The following is a 17,660-nucleotide window of genomic DNA, read 5'->3' as shown; positions in this document are numbered from 1 at the left end:
CTAAAGTCACTCTATAAAACAGACGGAAATGAAGCTTCTTTGTTTGAATCCAGTGAATGGCACCCAAGCCCAGTTGACTTGGTCTCCTCCTCATATTTGCTCCTTCCCTATCCCCCCCCACCAACCCAAAATTCCTGAAGCACTTCCTTGGAAGTCTAGTGCTCCTTGGAACCCAGTCTGAAAACCAGCAGATAAGATTCTAAGGTTTCTTCCAGCTTTCAGCAGAATGGAAAAATCACAGACAGACTTAGATTCAAATACTAGTTCTGTCACTTCCTAAGCTGTATGACCAGTTTTCCCATCTGTAAAATGAAGATTTTTTTTTTTTTTAAACAGCTCTATTTTAGGACAATCGCTATGTTAAGAATTCATGTAAAGCATCTAGCCAGTGCCTGACACCTAGCCGGGACTCACACATGGTAGCAATAACAATGGTTATGGCTCTGACTTGAGCAGACAAAAAGAGAGCTCTTACATGTGAACAACTGAATTGCAATGAGACCGCTGTCCTTCCTGAAGCCCAAACCTCAAGAACTGGAGGCCAAAATTCCTCTTTAGAACCTGAATCAGTTTTTATTGTTCCAAATTAGCGGAAGCAGGAAAATTCTTATTCACTGAACATTCTGTGTGCATGGGAGAGCACGTCGACACACCCCAAGTCTCTTAAATGACATCACGGTCCATCCAACCACCACAGATGGCATTGACAGCACACTGCTTTCACCAGAGACTAACAGGGGAACGTCCTGAAGAACGCTTGAACGCTCAGCCACAGAAACTCAACACCTGACAGCTCACGTTCTGTACTTCACCCCATATCATCAATCACCAGAGAGCTACTGTTCTCATGTCGAGCTGCTGTTGTGATAGTCTGCCTTCTTTCCACAGTGGAGAACTTCTCTCATAAAACACATCCCAGAAGTCTGTGATTTCTAAAAAGCTCACCTTTCGGGAACTTTTCTGGCCTCCTAGGAAGGAAGTTCCACTTCAGAGGTCTCCAATGTGCAGTGGCAGAAACTCAGTAGAGGCCAGAGTTCCTGGTACCCTCACGAGCACGTGTCCTAAAGGAATGTGACTCAAGCTTAGACATTCCTCTCCACTTTTGATAAAGCTTTCTTTCTTTCTTTTCTTTTTTTTTTTTTTTTTTTTTACTTTATGAAAATTTCCAATATCCCAAAGTAAAGCCTATCACAAACCCTCCTGGGCCCACTGCACAGCTTCAAGAGCCCATCAACATGGGCTTTCACCTGAGCCCATGGAGGTTACACGGGGCCCCTCCACTCTAAGACTGATGGCCCAGGTGACATCACGTCGGCTGTCAGCTGAATTTCGTCAACACTCATGAAGTGCCTGTCCTAGGCCTCCCCGGAGAAACACACAAGACCCCAGACTTATGAAACCAGACGCACATGAAGAATTACGTGCAGGGGTCAACGGGGAGAAAAGAAGGGACACTGGGGAAATCTTGTGGGGAAGATGGGATTGAACTGTGCTTTGCAGGAAGTGGGAGTGAGGACATTCCAGGCTGAGGGGGAGGATGTGAGGAAGGGTGGTAGGGGAAGGAACCGAAAGGCCTTCTTTAGAGAATGATTCATATTCTCATGAGCTGGAGTAGGTGAGGGGCTGTAGAATGGGAAGCGGGTAATTAGTGGGGTGACACGTGGAAGCCACAAATGCCAGGAGGATGAAGTTCCTCACATGCTGGGCAGCAGGGCCAGGAACAGGGCAGGAAAATAATCTAAGAAAACTGGGGGTAGCAGGATGGGGGAGGGAGGCTCGCAGGGAGGATGGGGGCTCAAGAGTGAACCAGAACGTCCTCAGACCCAAGCTCTGGCCTAAAGAACAGTCTGGCTGCGTGTCTTACTCCCACAGAGGAAAAAAAAAGCAGGGGCCCACGGAGGTTGAAAATAGAGGATGCACATAGAGGGTTCGGCCCTGGCCCAGGCAACTCCCCGCAAAGAAACATCCGTGTTTACTAAGCACTTGGTCTCTGGAACGTCTGCCTCTCCAAATACCACATCTTCCTCATCCACTCCATCCCGCCACGGGCGGCTACTGTGCCGGGTGCCGGGGAAGGGGGAGCCGGGACCGCAGCCTGGAAGCCCTGCCTCCCCCCCTCCCCCCCCCACTCCCCCTCCCTCCGAGGAGCCTCCCCGCGTGGCCGGCCAGCCAGCTGCAGCTCAGTTTGTTTGCCGAGGTTTGCATGCACATATGGAGTTGCCTTTTTTTTCCAGCCAGTTCAGCAGTGTCCCGAAATTCACCCCCAGTGTAACTTCTGCCTCTGCTCCTCCCCTTCTTGGAACTGCCTTTTGTTTGTCTGGCAGCCTTGGTTCTATGGGGGGGTGTGATGATAATAATACGCGGGCTTATATAACCCTCTGCATCTCGCAAGCACTTCGCAGACTGGCCTTATTGCATCCCCGGGCCCGTGTCAGGCTGGGCGGCTGGAGCGGCTAATAGGAAACCCCGACCCGAGGCGCCGAGACCAGGAGGGAGGGTAGAGGAGGTCAGAAGCCGGGCCTTCCCGGCCCCTTGCGCCCGGAGGTCAGGGAGATAAGGAACAATGACTCTCGCCCCCAGGAGGAGGAAGGAAGCCCCGCTCCCACCTTATCTCTGCTCCTCCGCAAGCTCTCAGTTCCCAGAGCTTGCTCTCCAGGGAAGATTTTGAAGGCGACTTTTGTAAGTATGATGCTCTGCTTTTTCTTTCAAAAGGAGGGAAACAAAGTTTTCTTACTGCTCTTGTCCATTTCATGGTATTTTTTATTCGCGAGAATGGGTTCCCGCACCCAGACGCTGCCATGATGGGAAGTGTGTTTCTGGCTAAAGTCCACCCAGATTGGGCCCCTCCTAAAAGTAATAGGAGGGGAAAGAGGTTTCTGTTGATAATTCACTTATTGACAAAATAACACCAAGAGGAAGTGCTGAAATTGCTCCTTTCCCCGTGCCCTGGTCCTGGTGGTAGCTGACTGTTCTTCACTCACAACACACATCTTGCCCTACAAAGGAGCCTTGGTTATTCACCTGGCTTGTCAGGCATCCAGAAAAGGATGCAGCAACTTCCAGCTTCAATTTCTCTGCTTTCAGTGCTCACAATTTCAGGCAAATGTAGTTGCTGGACTTTTCTTTTCACACTATGAAATAAATCCCATTTTTTGGCGTAGGCTTGAAACTTGCACCGGCTTGTGTAAACCCTGCAAAACACTGTAACTAGAGTGGACATGTGAATTCTTAACTAAGTTTTTCACTGCATGGCTGAAGGGTCTAAATATTAAAGGAACATGGGCACGAACTTCTTAAGCACTGGCAAAACCCAAAGCTCTGTTATTGAACTATGTGTCTGTAAGAGATGCTGAATTAAGAGTATTTTTCTCAGGGGTGATGCTCATGCCTTTGAGAAATGGTCTTTCAACAAAAGATGAATTTAAAAACTCTAGGATAACACTAAGAGAGGTACAATTTCTGAACATTTAGAAAGTATGATTCGCTAAATGAATAAGCCAAGAAAATACAGTTCTATTTTGGGTAGTTGTTCAATTTGCGTTTATAAAGCCATGATTATAAGTTGGTGTACTGTGAGATATAGAAAATTAGTCTTTGTTTCAGGGAGGAAAACTGAGAAATATAAATTGACAGTAATGTAGAAAAGCAAGGCCTCTCACTTGTAGTGCCGTTAAGAGCTATGATGAATCCACTGTTTGATTGCCTTTAGATGGACATCTATGAAAACCACACATAATGTGTGTATACCTGTGTGTGTGTGTGTGTGTGTGTGTGTGTGTGTGTGTGGAGTGTATAAAAGAGTTCAGGATACCCAAATGTATGTATATGTTTAATTAAATATACATATATATATTTAATCATCCTGGACTTATATTTGTTGTAACTCTCCAGTGTTCAGTATCTTACATGATAGTGTAATACCCAAAATAGACCAAGTGGAAAGATTTCATATCAAATTTCAGAATGCCATAGAGCTATTTATTATTTATTCAACAAACATGGGAAACATTATAAAAGTAGGTCTATTTTTAAGATTCCCTTTAAATGACATTTCCACTTAAAATTCACCGTGGCTTCCAAGAGAAATTCTAAGGCATAATTAAAGTTGAAAATAAGACTGGATTCTACTTGGTTTTCCCCCTAAATTTAAAAGTGAGCTGTCAATACTAAAATTCTATACTCTAGCTAATTTTGTTACAAAGATCAGCCACATAATCTCAACGTTAGCCTCAAAAGCATACTCAGTCATGGCAGAAAGAACACAAACTATGATGGAATCTGGATTGGAGGCTTGGTTTTGCCATCACATGGTTATGTGACCAGCAGCAAGATCTTTCAGATTTTCAACCTCAGGTTTCACCTCTATAAAAGGAGACCAATACTACTTACCCCAAGGAGAGGATTGTTGAAAGGACTAAAAGGAAATAATATATGTAAAGTATCTAGCACAGTGTCTGAAAATAGCAGTTTCATTCCATTTTACGGCTTTTCCATTTACTCTCTTTTTTCATCTTTGATTCAGTGCCTTGGTTTTTTGAGCATTTACTGTGTATTGCATGCTGTGCTGAACACTAGTGATACCAAAATGGAGAAGGTTAATATCCTGCCCTGGAAGAGTTCCTAATCCAAGGAAACAGACCAAAACAACAGGTTAATTTTCTTAACAGTATAACACCTGCAAAAAACAGAAGTGTGTTGTGATTAAGTGACAGAATTGAGGCCCCAGTAATTTTCCCCAGTGAAAGTCCAAGGAACTTTTACAAAGATGATGTTGATTGGTGTGACTTTTAAAGGAACAGCAGGAGGTGTGGAAGGACATTTCAGAAGGGAAGAGCATTGGAGAGCAGACTATGGGAGAGAGGCAGGGGACGGGGAACTGGTTTCAGTTGGTGCTGGAATGTTGAATGCAGGCAATCTGGAGATTGCGTCAGGGGTCCGATCATGGGTATTGTGGCACTTCATGCTGAGATGTTTGGACCCATTACTCTAGTAAAACTCAAACTCATGCTCATGGGTCTTTTTGGACCAGCTCACGATCCAAAAAAAGTTTGTTTTATAGGTTCACATCCATATAAAAAGCTTGGGCTGAAATATGTCACCTACATCACTAAGACATTATTTGGTTCAATAGACTGTTTTGTTTATTTGGTTTATTTTGTTTGTAGCAAACCCATCTCAATGATGGAAGCGTTGCAGCACAAGCTCCTTACCTCCCCAGATCTGGCACTTTCAAGATTACTCTTGAGCCAATGGAGAGACAAGGAAGGACTTTGCTTGGGGTTGAGAAGGTGGAGACTAGATGTGATTTATGTTTTAGGAAGATTTTACATAGATCATCTACTCTCCAGTGTGGAATGTAGGTTAGGCAAAGGCCTAGGGGGTGATAATGCTATAAACTAGGAGACCGATTAAAAGACTACTGTCGTAAACAAGTGAGAAGTGCTGAGGGTCTGAGCAGTGTAGGTGGACAACAGGGCACAGATTCCAGAGATATTTAGAAGGTGGAACATTCTCAACTTGAGGACTGCATGAAGGAATGAAGACAAAGGAAATGTCTATAATATTAGTTTTAAGCTTGGTCAACTGGGTAGCTCTAATAGAATACCATAAAACAAGAAGAGGTACAAGTTCATAGCAAGAAATTGAGTTAGTTGGGGTAATGTTGGCTTGAGAGGTTAAACTACAACATTAAGTAAAATAAAAAGTCGGTTTTGGGGACTTCCCTGGCAGTCCAGTGGTTAAGACTCTGGGCTTCCAATGCAGGGGGCGTGGGTTCCGATCCCTGGTTGGGGAACTAAGATCCCACGTGCCGCATGGCGCAGCCAAAATATACAAAAAATAAAAGTTGGTTTTTGTTTCATCTTTTTTTTACATAGGTGGTATTGCTTTTGTTTGTTTGTTTGCTTGTTTTACGATGTTGTGTTAGTTTCAGGTGTACAGCAAAGTGATTCATATATATATATATATATATATATATATTCCATTTCAGATTCTTTTCCATTATAGGTTATTACAAGGTGCTGAGTATAGTTCCCTGTGCTAGTAGGTCCCTGCTGGTTACCTATTTTATGTATAGTAGTGTGATCAGGTGAGGTCAGCTGATCCCAAACTCCTAATTTGTCCCTCCTGCGCCCCTTTCCCCTTTGGTAACCATAAATTTGTTTTCTATGTCTGTGAGTCTGTTTCTGTTTTGTAAATAATTTCATTTGTATCGCTGTTTTTAGATTCCACATGATTTCGCTTATATGTGGAATCTAAAAAAATGATACAAGTGATATTGCTTATATGTAAAAAGTGGTTTGTAAAAAGTATAAAATTGCCAGATTTATCTTAGAAGTTTGGAGAAGAAACATAAAAACCGGGCTCTCCCCATCATGCTCAGTTCCCCCAAGAAATGTCAGTCTCTGGGCTCATGGGGCTCTGAGCTTTCACCTCGTATCCCTGCTGTTGAGTGGATTGTTTCCCATTCACTTTTCAACAGGAAGGCCATGTCCAGAGCAGTCTTGCCAATAACTTTGTATACCCTCACAAAGAGAAATGTGTACATCCTCTGAGCCTTCAGAAATGAGCGGAGACTGGGAAAAAGATCCGTGGGCAAGTAGAATACTTATTCATAAAGAACACATACTCATGAAGAATTTATACTTATTCATCAAGAAGCAGCTCTTTCTTTAGCAGGGTTTTTTCACTTTCCTTGAATTGGGGGCCCACTCAGAGACTAGAGTAAAAGAGGAAACTTCTAAGACTAAAGCAAAGGAGATGATTTCTTACCTGGGCATGATGTACCCCACAAACATTTCCTTCTTCTTCAGGCTGAGCAGGAAATTCTTCCCATTGACTTGAATGGTGGGTAACTGGAAAGGAGAGGTATGTCACGTTTGTGAGTTTTTTAAAGATACCAACGGGAAGAATTTTAACATTTAGAATGAATAGAAAACAATCTAATTAGCAGACAGGAAGCTGAGGTCTGATTACTTGATAACCTTAGTTTTCTTATACCCTTTCACATCTCCTATGGCAAAGCCTCTATCAGATTTCCTGGATTTCAGAGCTCTCAACCCCACCTGAACACTTCAGAGCAAATACCATTTATTACGAAAGAGGCTGAGCCCCAGCCTTCATGGCTGGTCTCACAAAGTCGTATAATATTTCCTCCTGGTAGGTAAACTGTATCAACACATTTAAAAGCAGATTTAAGAAACTCTTGTCACCTCTAAATATAAAGAGTTTTATCACTCATCAGAAAGATAGTATTTGATTGTAATCTGAATTCCATCCGGCTTCTGATAGCTCACTTCAAATTCCCCAAACTTCAGAGATTATCTTTGGTTTTTGAGATGATGAAGAGGTTTCTATTTTTGCTAAAAATGCTTCCACAATAAAAAAAAAAAAAAAAAAAGAAAGAAAGAAGAGACCCAGAAAAGAACTCTTACTATCTCAGTTATACAAAATAATCACCAAATGTATACTTTAGAATCGGATGAGCTTGTATCATGGGAAAGTTTATTCTTTAAAGAAGGAGTAAGATATATTGGAGGGAATTCCCATTAGCATGATTGAAAGGATGAGGAATATACTGAAATTCCATATATGGTGCTGGCCATTCTACTTTTAGGTTACTCAAGCCATTTAAAGTCTTGGCATCCTAAGCAAGGGCTACAGCTTCACAATCTTTTTGGGTTTGCTGGCATAATGACTGAGTCCAGGCTGGGTGCTGCCTGAGCCACTGTACTCTCCTATGCAGCGTTTGAAGAGAGCTGGGTGCAGCTTTTCTGTCCCCTAGACACCTGAGTCCAGAATATTGCTGAATTTTGCTTCATTTCTGTGCTCTATGGAAAGCTGGAAGCTCCCCAACTTTCTCGGGTTTGGCTTCCTGTTCATATGTTTTCTGGTCTCATATCACTGTGCATGAAGTAATAGTCCCACATGCGTGCACCATCCACAATGGCAAGATTTGTGTGGCTCGGTGTAAGCTTTCTAATGAGGACATTTTGGACCTTCCGGCAACTCCTTAGGGAAAGCAGTTTGGAACCGGTTATTGCTTTCCAAGGTAAAGGGAGCAGAGACAGAATGCATTTCTGCAACAGGACTAAAGCCACTTTTAGGAGACAATTAAAGGACAACTGCTTAAGAAAAAAACAAACAAACAAACATTTCTTTTACACATCTATCTAAACGCATGTATGTGTACAGTATAAAGAAATGCCTCCAATCCACAGTTTTAAAATATCGGTTACTGTTTCAGCATTTCACGAACGATGAATGGCGCTAGTGTTTTCCACCGGGGACTGTTATTTTAATGACATTTCTCTGCAGCAAAATCTGATGAGTTCACAAAGTTTGAGAGCCAGGAAATGCAGCTCAGTTTTTGAACAACTGAGAAAGCCAGGAGAGCTCAGTTCAATCATCTACTTGCTTTCCAGCATGGATTCCTAAGTGCTAAGAGCAATAACACACTAATACAGAGAGAGAAGCCAAACCAAACTTTTAAAAGTGCAGCTCTTAAACCATCCAACTTAACTTCCCGGCCTATTATCAGCAGGTGAAGTTCTGGCGCACGCCCACACTTATTTGTGGATGTTAATGTCAAATTAATGGGCACGTGTGCCAACATTTTATAGAATTTTAGAGCAGGAAGTGATTTTGGAGGTCTTCCAAGCTTACCTTTTATTTTACGAGCAGAGAAATTGAGACTCACGTGAGTTCACTCCAGACACACACACACATATACATCTGAGTCTTAGGCCGAGTCATTGCTTGCAGAAAATATGATAGGTCTGACTGAAAAAGGAAGGGCAAAATGACCCAAAGCTGGGCCAGTGGTTTCCTGTTCCGTTCAAGTTTGTGTGGCCCAGCTTTAGGGCTGCGGGCCGCTCGTTTATTCCGCGCTTCAGGAGTCGTTCAGGGTCTCAGATTAGATACGCTTGACCAAAACTTGAATAAACTCCCAGACAAACCCAAGTGTCAATGAGTGACTCAGATCCTGACTACACTGCGATGCTCAACCAGTGCAAGGTGTTCTGGGGCCACATTGTGATTAGAGCACAAAATGTAGACAGAGCCCCAAGTACAAGTCTCACACTTCGGAATCTGAAAACCTGACCAGAGAGACGAGACCTTCCCCCGTCTAGGCAGCAGCGGAGACCCTCTCACTAGACGCTACATCGTCTAGCACAGACTTTAAGTGTTGTAAGTGTTCTGGAGAGAGAGAGAAATGAAAATTGAGGTGGTCAGCTGATCCCCACAGGGGTGCTTAGAATTTTCTTATGTGGAGGGAATAAAGGTAAACTCTTCTAGCAGAAATGAAAGCATGGAGAGGGTCTCGTGGCTCGGACCCCAAGGAAGCCAGGCTGATGGGTGCTCTCCAGCAGCACTTGTCAACCTGAGCAATGGACTTGAGCCCCGGTACTGATTTCCATCATTATCTACTAAACCATTACTGAAATAAGCACCCCCCGCCAAAATTAGGTATAAATTACTTTAATTATATTTATATAACTATAAATCCACAATAATATACTTACACTTACATCATTGAAAATCCAAAGCAGATTGCTAATTAAATATAAACAAAACCATAAACCAATAATATTCTGTTGGTTGGAATCAAATTAATTGGTTAAAATTAGTAATATTGGTTTTATTTGCCAAATGATGCTGTTTTGCTGAAACTAAAGAATAAATTTGTTTTAACCAGTGTTCACTAATGAAATTGTAAAAAAAAAAAGAGAGATAAATATTTTAATTAAAATCTTCCATTGCACATTTCATACTCTGACTATTTATAGTGAATTATTACAAGTTGGCACATATAAAGGCAGAAAGATCCAGGCAATCCATCTGCTGGTGTCGAGATTATGGAACTAAAAACCGTGGTGGTTCAGTCATCCTATCGCCTTACTCTCTCTTGGCAAATAAAACTTCATTCAGCACAGCAGGAGTATTTGACTCTCACAAGCGTACACTGATCAAGCAGGTATAAATACCTGCCTCTGTTCTTTCTTTAACAGCCTATAGCTCTAAATTATTACGCTATTCTCCTGCACATTATCATTTTAATGATGACAAAGCAAAGTCTCCATTTATAAAATGGATGAAAACCCTGGTCTCATTCCATGAAAATGTCTTTTGATTGCAAATTACTACTGCAAGGGAAGTTGTATCTTTATTACTGGCTTAAAAAAAAATTCAGTGCCAGTAATAATGATCACCCGTGTTTCTTGGACACTTATTCTAAATTTCTTACGTGGATGTTTGCATGTAATCCTCACGTCAACCCTGTGGAATAGATAACGATTTTTAATCCTCATTTTTCAGAGGAGGATACTGAGGCATAGAGAAATGAAGTAACTCGGTCAAGGTCAAAATAGCCAATGGCTGCATGAGCTGCTTGTAAATCTTGGAGATTAATCCTTTGTCAGTTGCTTCATTTGCAAATATTTTCTCCCATTCTGAGGGTTGTCTTTTGGTCTTGTCTATGGTTTCCTTTGTTGTGCAAAAGCTTTTAAGTTTCATTAGGTCCCACTTATTTATTTTTGTTTTTATTTCCATTTCTCTAGGAGGTGGGTCAAAAAGGATCTTGCTGTGATTTATGTCATAGAGTGTTCTGCCTATGTTTTCCTCGAAGAGTTTGATAGTGTCTGGCCTTACATGTAGGTCTTTAACCCATTTTGAGTTTATTCTTGTGTGTGGTGTTAGGGAGTGTTCTAATTTCATACTTTTACATGTACCTGTCCAGTTTTCCAGGACCACTTATTGAAGAGGCTGTCTTTTCTCCACTGTATATCCTTCCCTCCTTTATCAAAGAAAAGGTGACCATATGTGTGTGGGTTTATCTCTGGGCTTTCTATCCTGTTCCATTGATCTATATTTCTGTTTTTGTGCCAGTACCATACTGTCATGATTCCCGTAGCCTTGTAGTATAGTCTGAGGTCAGGGAGCCTGATTCCTCCAGCTCCATTTTTCGTTCTCAAGATTGCTTTGGCTATTCGGGGTCTTTTGTGTTTCCATACAAATTGTGAAATTTTTGGTTCTAGTTCTGAAAAAAATGCCAGTGGTCATTTGATAGGGATTGCATTGAATCTGTAGATTGCTTTGGGTAGTAGAGTCATTTTCACAATGTTGATTCTTCCAATCCAAGAACATGGTATATCTCTCCACCTATTTGTATCATCTTTAATTTCTTTCATCAGTGTCTTATAATTTTCTGCATACAGGTCTTTTGTCTCCTTAGATAGGTTTATTCCTAGATATTTTATTCTTTTTGTTGCAATGGTAAATGGGAGTGTTTTCTTAATTTCACTCTCAGATTATGTATATGTATAGCTGATTCACTTTGTTATAAAGCAGAAACTAACACACCATTGTAAAGCAATTATACTCCAATAAAGATGTTAAAAATAAAATAGCCAATGGATTCTGTAACCTGGAATTCCTGCTGCTCCCAGTAGTAGATTCCGAATAACAGAGAAAGGATGCTGTTGTTTGAAGATAGGCTATAATCCAGCATGACCACAGCCAGATACTTGTAGCCTCACATTCAAATGTAAACTTTTACTTTGGAAGATCACAGGGTGCCGTGCATAATTATAAACATAAACATTTATATGTCTTCCTGGAACATATATAAAAAGTGGAGATCTGCATGATGGTCATAATAATTTATAATGTTATCAGAGAATAGAAAAGTTCTTCTAGAACTCACCAACTTCCAGGATGAGCAGCACAGGGGCGTGGTCAAAAGCTGACTGGGTTGGGTGTGTCAGATGACAGGGCGTGGCGGAAATGGGCGGAAGAGTTGATCTTCCGGGAACAGAAAGAGACGTGATAAGGGTAAGGGTGGCATGGGAGGAAGAGTCCTGCAGCAGGCGGCCAGCCGCAGGGAGGGTCTACCACAACAGTCTCCCTAAGAGTGAAGCTTCCAGAACAGAGCAGGGGACCTGGGACTGTCCACATTTAACCTGAATCACCAGGGCCAATTCAGAACAAGAAGAGATTCCAGGTCTATTGTATTGAAATAATCTACACCCATTGCCTCTGAGAATATTCACTAGTGAAGAGGTAAGAGGGCTCCTCATGAAATGTCTTAGTATTACACAGGCAAGAGAAATATTTTTTAAATGTAAAGGAAATTTGGGGTTGTGAAATTGTGTTGTTTTCCTATTCTTCTAGCTTATGTCGTATAGCTTGTATATCCTTATAAGATATAGCTACTCTATGTCTTTCCTCTTCTAATTTATATATCATTTCTGCATTTATATATAGCATGCATATGTTAAATGTGCTCTTCATGTCAGCAAGATTGCTTCATCAAATACTTAATGCATTAAAATGGGTGTTTCCTCTTATTCAAAGTATCGAAGTTGATTTTAGTCACTTACATATTTCAACTGTCATAACTGCAGAATAGAAACATTTAACCACTTGAAAATGCTTACTTTGCTACTTATCAAATAGTAGCTTGCAGTCACTTTAGAAGATTTCATGATTCTGCATGTTTTCCTTTAAAATAGGTTTTAGAACCTGAAATTAGACGTCATTCAACTTTTAAACTTGGAACATTTTGTAAACCTTTAAAAAGAAACTCTTCTTTATTGGCTTTACAAAATCCAGTTAGAGAATAATATGAAATGAATCTAATGGAAAGTCTCTCCCTTGATGAAGAGAAAGTCAAATGGAAGCTTCTATAAAAGGATTGAATGACCCACAGTACTTCAAAGTCCCTTGGAGTGATTTTAAGAATCACCCTCAGCCCTGGGACTTCCCTGGCGGTGCAGGGGTTAACACTTCGCCTTCCAATGCAGGGGGTGCAGGTTCGATCCCTGGTCAGGGAGCTAAGATCCCACATGCTTCACGGCCAAAAAACCAAAACATAAAACAGAAGCAATATTGTAACAGATTCAATAAAGACTTTAATAATGGTCCACATAAAAAAAAAAAAACCTTAAAACATGAGAGAAACTCAGTCTGGATGAAATTTGAAGAATGGTATTCCTAATGATGTCCTCCTTTGAAGGTGTGAAAGGGCAACATCTGAAAGATAAATCACTGATGAAATGCAACTGATGGCACTTTTGCTTTCTTCCATCATAGGTGCTGACAGCCAACCCCCATCATCTGAGGAAGGTGAATTTGGCAAATGACATGCAGATTCTCCAAGACAGAATAATTGCAGAAAATCTTCAAAGGTACTCATATCAAATATTGATCTCGATTAATTAAACCAAGGCACTAATTAAACCCGGGTACTCCCTGTCACTTGACGAGGGGAATGTGTCACAGGTGGGGAATTATCAGAAACTCAGGAGTCACTAGCCTCGCCCCTTCCTGTAGCGTTCTCCTCCTTCTTGGCTCAGAGAGCTGAAAGGCAGAGCCATTTCTTGAAATTCGTCTCCAGGAATGGCAAAAGAAGCATCTGAAGAATCATGTAACTTTATTAACATGTCATGAGATACTCAGGAAGCTCAGGGGAATTAGAGGGGTTGTTAATGGTAGGCCAGCTATGTGCAGTCATCCAAAGTTTCAGGCATGAAAACTACAGATGTCACCTGTCTTGTTCACAGCTTGACCTCACAGTTTCTTGCTTTGGCCACATACACTGGTGCCGAGAGTGTCGTGGGACCCAGGGCAGGCCACGGAGACCCATCTCAGCAACACAACCTTGGCTGCAAAAACATCCCTAGGGGTGTTGGTTCATACGAGTTTATACCCCACACCATGAGTCTTCGCTCAGATGTCAACTTTGAAAGTTGTTTCCACCCTCCTTGAAAACTAACACCGTGGAAACTGTTGAGTTCCTCTTGGTTTTTGCAGCCCTTCAAAATCGTTGCCCTTTGCTTGATTTTCATTCTAAGTCTTGTGTTAGCTCAGGCTGACTTGGAATAAGTCCTTTAATCACCAAAAAGCTCATGAACCTCACACAAACAGAACAAAACAAAACAAAATCTTCAAGTCTGACCTGAATTTCAGGTTTGTCTTTTGAGGGTGGATTTCTCCAGCTTCTCTTTCTAATACTTATGGAATTAAACATTTTGTCCTCACACTACAAATGGCAAGTGAAGAAGGGAAATGGCTGGAAACGTCTGGGAGCTTGGGGTTCATTCCTTGACATAAAATCATGAGCTCTGGCAGTTTTTCTCTAATTCTCAGAGCTTTGTTGGCAGGTGGTCTGGGATCTCACTAGTAAGGTATTGGATGCTGGTTATTCCCAAGCTAAATCAACAGTAAGAGAAGACAAGTTGAAGTTTAGGTCTCCTTACTTCGAAACTCCAAACGGGAGAGAAAAATATTCCAAAACAAACTGAAAAAGATATCTACTTAGGAGTAAGTTCAATAAACAGTAGAACTGTGACTTCTTAAGACTGCTTCACCGTCCTGAGTCAGTTTGGCAAACCTTTTCCTTACGAACCTCTAGTCCAGTGCATCAAGTTTTCTGTAAGAAAGAAACAGGTTGTCCTTGGGTATCATGTCATTCAAAATTAACTATAGAAGAGGCTGGAAACCCTTAATACTGGAGGACACCCTATATCTTCCCAAGAGGTCACTGAAGACCTGATTTCTTAAAGCATCTCTCTTAGTTTCTCTTGTGCTATGAAGAGGCCACTTTTCTGGGATGCCATGTTGTTTATTATCTGGTTACTAATCTTTCATGTCACACTTTTCTCCCTCTAATGAGTCATTTCACCACTTTAAGTATCAATATTATATCCTTTCGATTCTCAGCCTATCCTTATTATGAGAAAATAGAAATGCGTTTACTCTAATACCGGATGAAATCAGAATCACTTGCTCAAATTTAACATACATGACACTTATTTCCTAAAAATCTGCGGAACCCCTGTTAGAGCTGGCTCCGATCTGCTTTTTTTGTCTTTGGACTGGAAAATTCAATGTCTGCCCAGCTGCCAGTTTCAGAGATCTCTGCCCTTCCTCATCCATCATTTGAGCTGGACTAGATGGCTGGCTGAGCCCCTTCCCACCACGACAGCTGTATTCACATAGCCACAGTCCTCCCAGCTGGCAAATTTTGTAGAAAGAAATGGGTCTTTTCTGTGTGTGCTCAGATAGGCAGGTTTAGAAAATAGGACCATTTTAATGAGTCTTAGGGTTTCAGAATGCTGCCCTGTGCATTTTTGATTGCTTCTCTGCTCGTGTCATTGGGGTATAAAGTCCGTTCATTTTTCCAGCTTTAAGAACTGCTTACCTGCAGTTCAGTGAACTTGGCATCACCTCCAAAATACATAACGCAAGAAACAGAACCAGGAGATGTTATATGCAAATCTCAGAAGCTGCCCAAGCATCTCCTGGCTGTTCGATTGCCAGAAGATTCTCTCTTGTTCCAAGGAGAGATAGGTTGTATTCATGTATAATGACACCAAAAGGACAATTAAACTTCACAGCTTGGGGGAGATTTTGAGAGCTCTTGTCAAAAACGTTCACACCTGTGGAACAGACCGTTATGTTTTGTGGAGCTTGTTTTTCAGCTTGAAATACACCTGCCAAAATCTGAATGGCCGCTATTGTAGCTCTGGACTCAAAAACCGCACTGTCAGACAAGGTTTGGTGCACACAGATGGGATAACTTAGAACAGCGACTATGTTGTTTGTAAGGCAATTAAGACCTTTCCTAGCCCTGTTGATGCTTTTTGGAGATGGAAAATGTTATAAGCATGCCTTAACTGTGCCTCCCTGGGACTTTATTTTTATTACTTTAATTATTTAAGTTATACTCAATACCTTAATTTGAATTTAAATATTTTTTTTAAATTTTCCACAGACTGTAATAGTAAGCAACGTCTTTTCAAAGAATCAATTTCAGATGTGGACCCTAAAAACCACTAACATTATCCTCGTCTTGGTATCCAAGGACATGTAAAACTTAGTGCAGAGTATAAAGAGCTGAATTGGGGTGTGCTAAGAAGCAGACTCTTGTGACCACTCTTAACATTTCTCATCAAAGAAGGCAATTTATTACACAGAATCCCAATGTCTGTTAAAATCGTGTATTTGTTGTGAAAACAATATAATCGCTACCTAATAGGAACTTCTTTTAAAGTTAAAAAAACACACACCCTTAACCCAAGCCCATACATCTTTTCTATATGAAAATTTGCTAGGTGGAATCTTAGAAAATTACTCCTATTTGACTATTTTTGACCTACGAAGGCAGTAATTTTATATGGTACTACCTAATAGTTTACATATTTGGAACCTTGGAGAACAGACAATTTTATTTGGATGTTTTTTCACCTACCTTTCTATCAAAACAGTTTCCAGTTTCTGTCTTCATCGTTCATAGTTTAAATTCGTGTAGCATCTTCCATTACATGGATGTGGGATATAAGTTGATTTTGCTTTTTCCTTATAAAAGCAAATACTCAAAACACCACAGTCAGTGCCTTCCTTCACACAGCAATTCGATTTGGTTGCATTCTCATGCTGGTTTTTAAACTAGGGTCTTCTCCTACGTCATCTTTCCATCCGTCTGAAATGAAATACTTTCACGTGTGAGTCTTGCAGTATGAATCTAAGTGATGAAGCAAGTGTTGGTTCATACAAGCATACAAATGTGCACACATGGTATGTACATGGTTAAATGGATCTGTTTAGACAATACATCCTCCAAGCCAATGAGTTTGTGTTTAAAGAAAACCCAACTCCAGTGGGATGAGAAACATTGTGCCTGTCAGGCGGGCCGTCTTCAACTGGCTGCTCTCCATTCCCAGCTGACTGAGACCCGTCCCAGCAGATGACCCTCTCAGTCTGCTCTGGCTGCCATCAGAACAATGCTTTGTCTCATGTAGCCAAGAAGCAAACTCCAGCAGTGTTGACGGACCAGAGGAAAAGCATTTGCTCTTGCCCTAATGAAACATTCAGGCAGGAAGTTCAGAAGAAAACAGCAATGCCCTTGGGGATGAGGAATAGGGAATGGGAGGGGAGAAGCAGTTTAATTATGATGAGTGCGGGGGGACAGTCACAAGTGGAGATCAAGAAAAAGAATGGGGTTGATGTCATTCTTTACTGGGACATTCACTGAAATGAAATCAGGGCACACACAATGGTCTTGTTCTCTGCCCAGACCCGTGTGTTACAAGAGATTACTTGGTGGTCATGCTTCTTAGGAGGGGTCTAAGGACCCTGCTCACATTAAGATATCCCCCAAGACATCTTGAAGACAGATAAGAAGGGCAAAATCATTTCATCCTGAAATGCTGAAAAATGGCCCACACTCGGTTCACAACATTTTTTAAGATCACTGAGCCACAGTTTAGGACAGAGTGTTCGGATTCTTACAACACAGTGAATTTTAAGAAGCAGAGTGTAAGTACGCAACTTGGTGTCAGGCCAGATATCTTAAATTGGTGCCTCTTTGGTAGGGTAATTTTGAAGGGTGTTCTGAAGTTAAGACAGAATCTATTTCTCAGTAGAAAGTTGGCACTTCCTGAAAAGAAATACTGCCTTGTACCACGTTAAGACATTTATAGGACTGATTAATTCTGCTTACAGAGGAAGCATTTGATCTGTGTCGATCTCAAGTGCCTAGTGCCACTGGTGGCAGATACATTCAATTTTAGATTCCTTCTCTCAATTAGTGTCCTGAGGGCTTCCCTGGTGGCGCAGTGGTTGAGAGTCCGCCTGCCGATGCAGGGGACGCGGGTTTG

The 17,660-nt window shown here is 41.4% G+C and overlaps 1 protein-coding gene across 5 annotated transcripts in view; it reads left to right on the top strand.

Moving 5' to 3' along the window:
• The window catches only part of LOC102978220 (extracellular sulfatase Sulf-1), a 161,794-nt gene that overhangs the window by 20,138 nt on the left and 123,996 nt on the right, over positions 1-17,660 (top strand). For 4 of the 5 annotated variants that reach the window (XM_055091091.1, XM_055091088.1, XM_055091090.1 and 1 more), the window contains exons 1-2: positions 2,435-2,679; positions 13,093-13,187. The gene's annotated coding sequence lies outside the window, so the exon portion shown is untranslated. Of the gene's footprint in view, positions 1-2,434; positions 2,680-13,092; positions 13,188-17,660 lie in introns of those variants that run through there. The other variant, XM_055091089.1, reaches the window with a different exon arrangement.

Source organism: Physeter macrocephalus, chromosome 15 (assembly GCF_002837175.3).
Source record: "Physeter macrocephalus isolate SW-GA chromosome 15, ASM283717v5, whole genome shotgun sequence".
In the NCBI taxonomy this organism is placed as follows: domain Eukaryota; kingdom Metazoa; phylum Chordata; class Mammalia; order Artiodactyla; family Physeteridae; genus Physeter; species Physeter macrocephalus.
The sequence above is the reverse complement of the archived record's forward strand: the minus strand, read 5'-3'. Positions and strand labels throughout refer to the sequence as shown.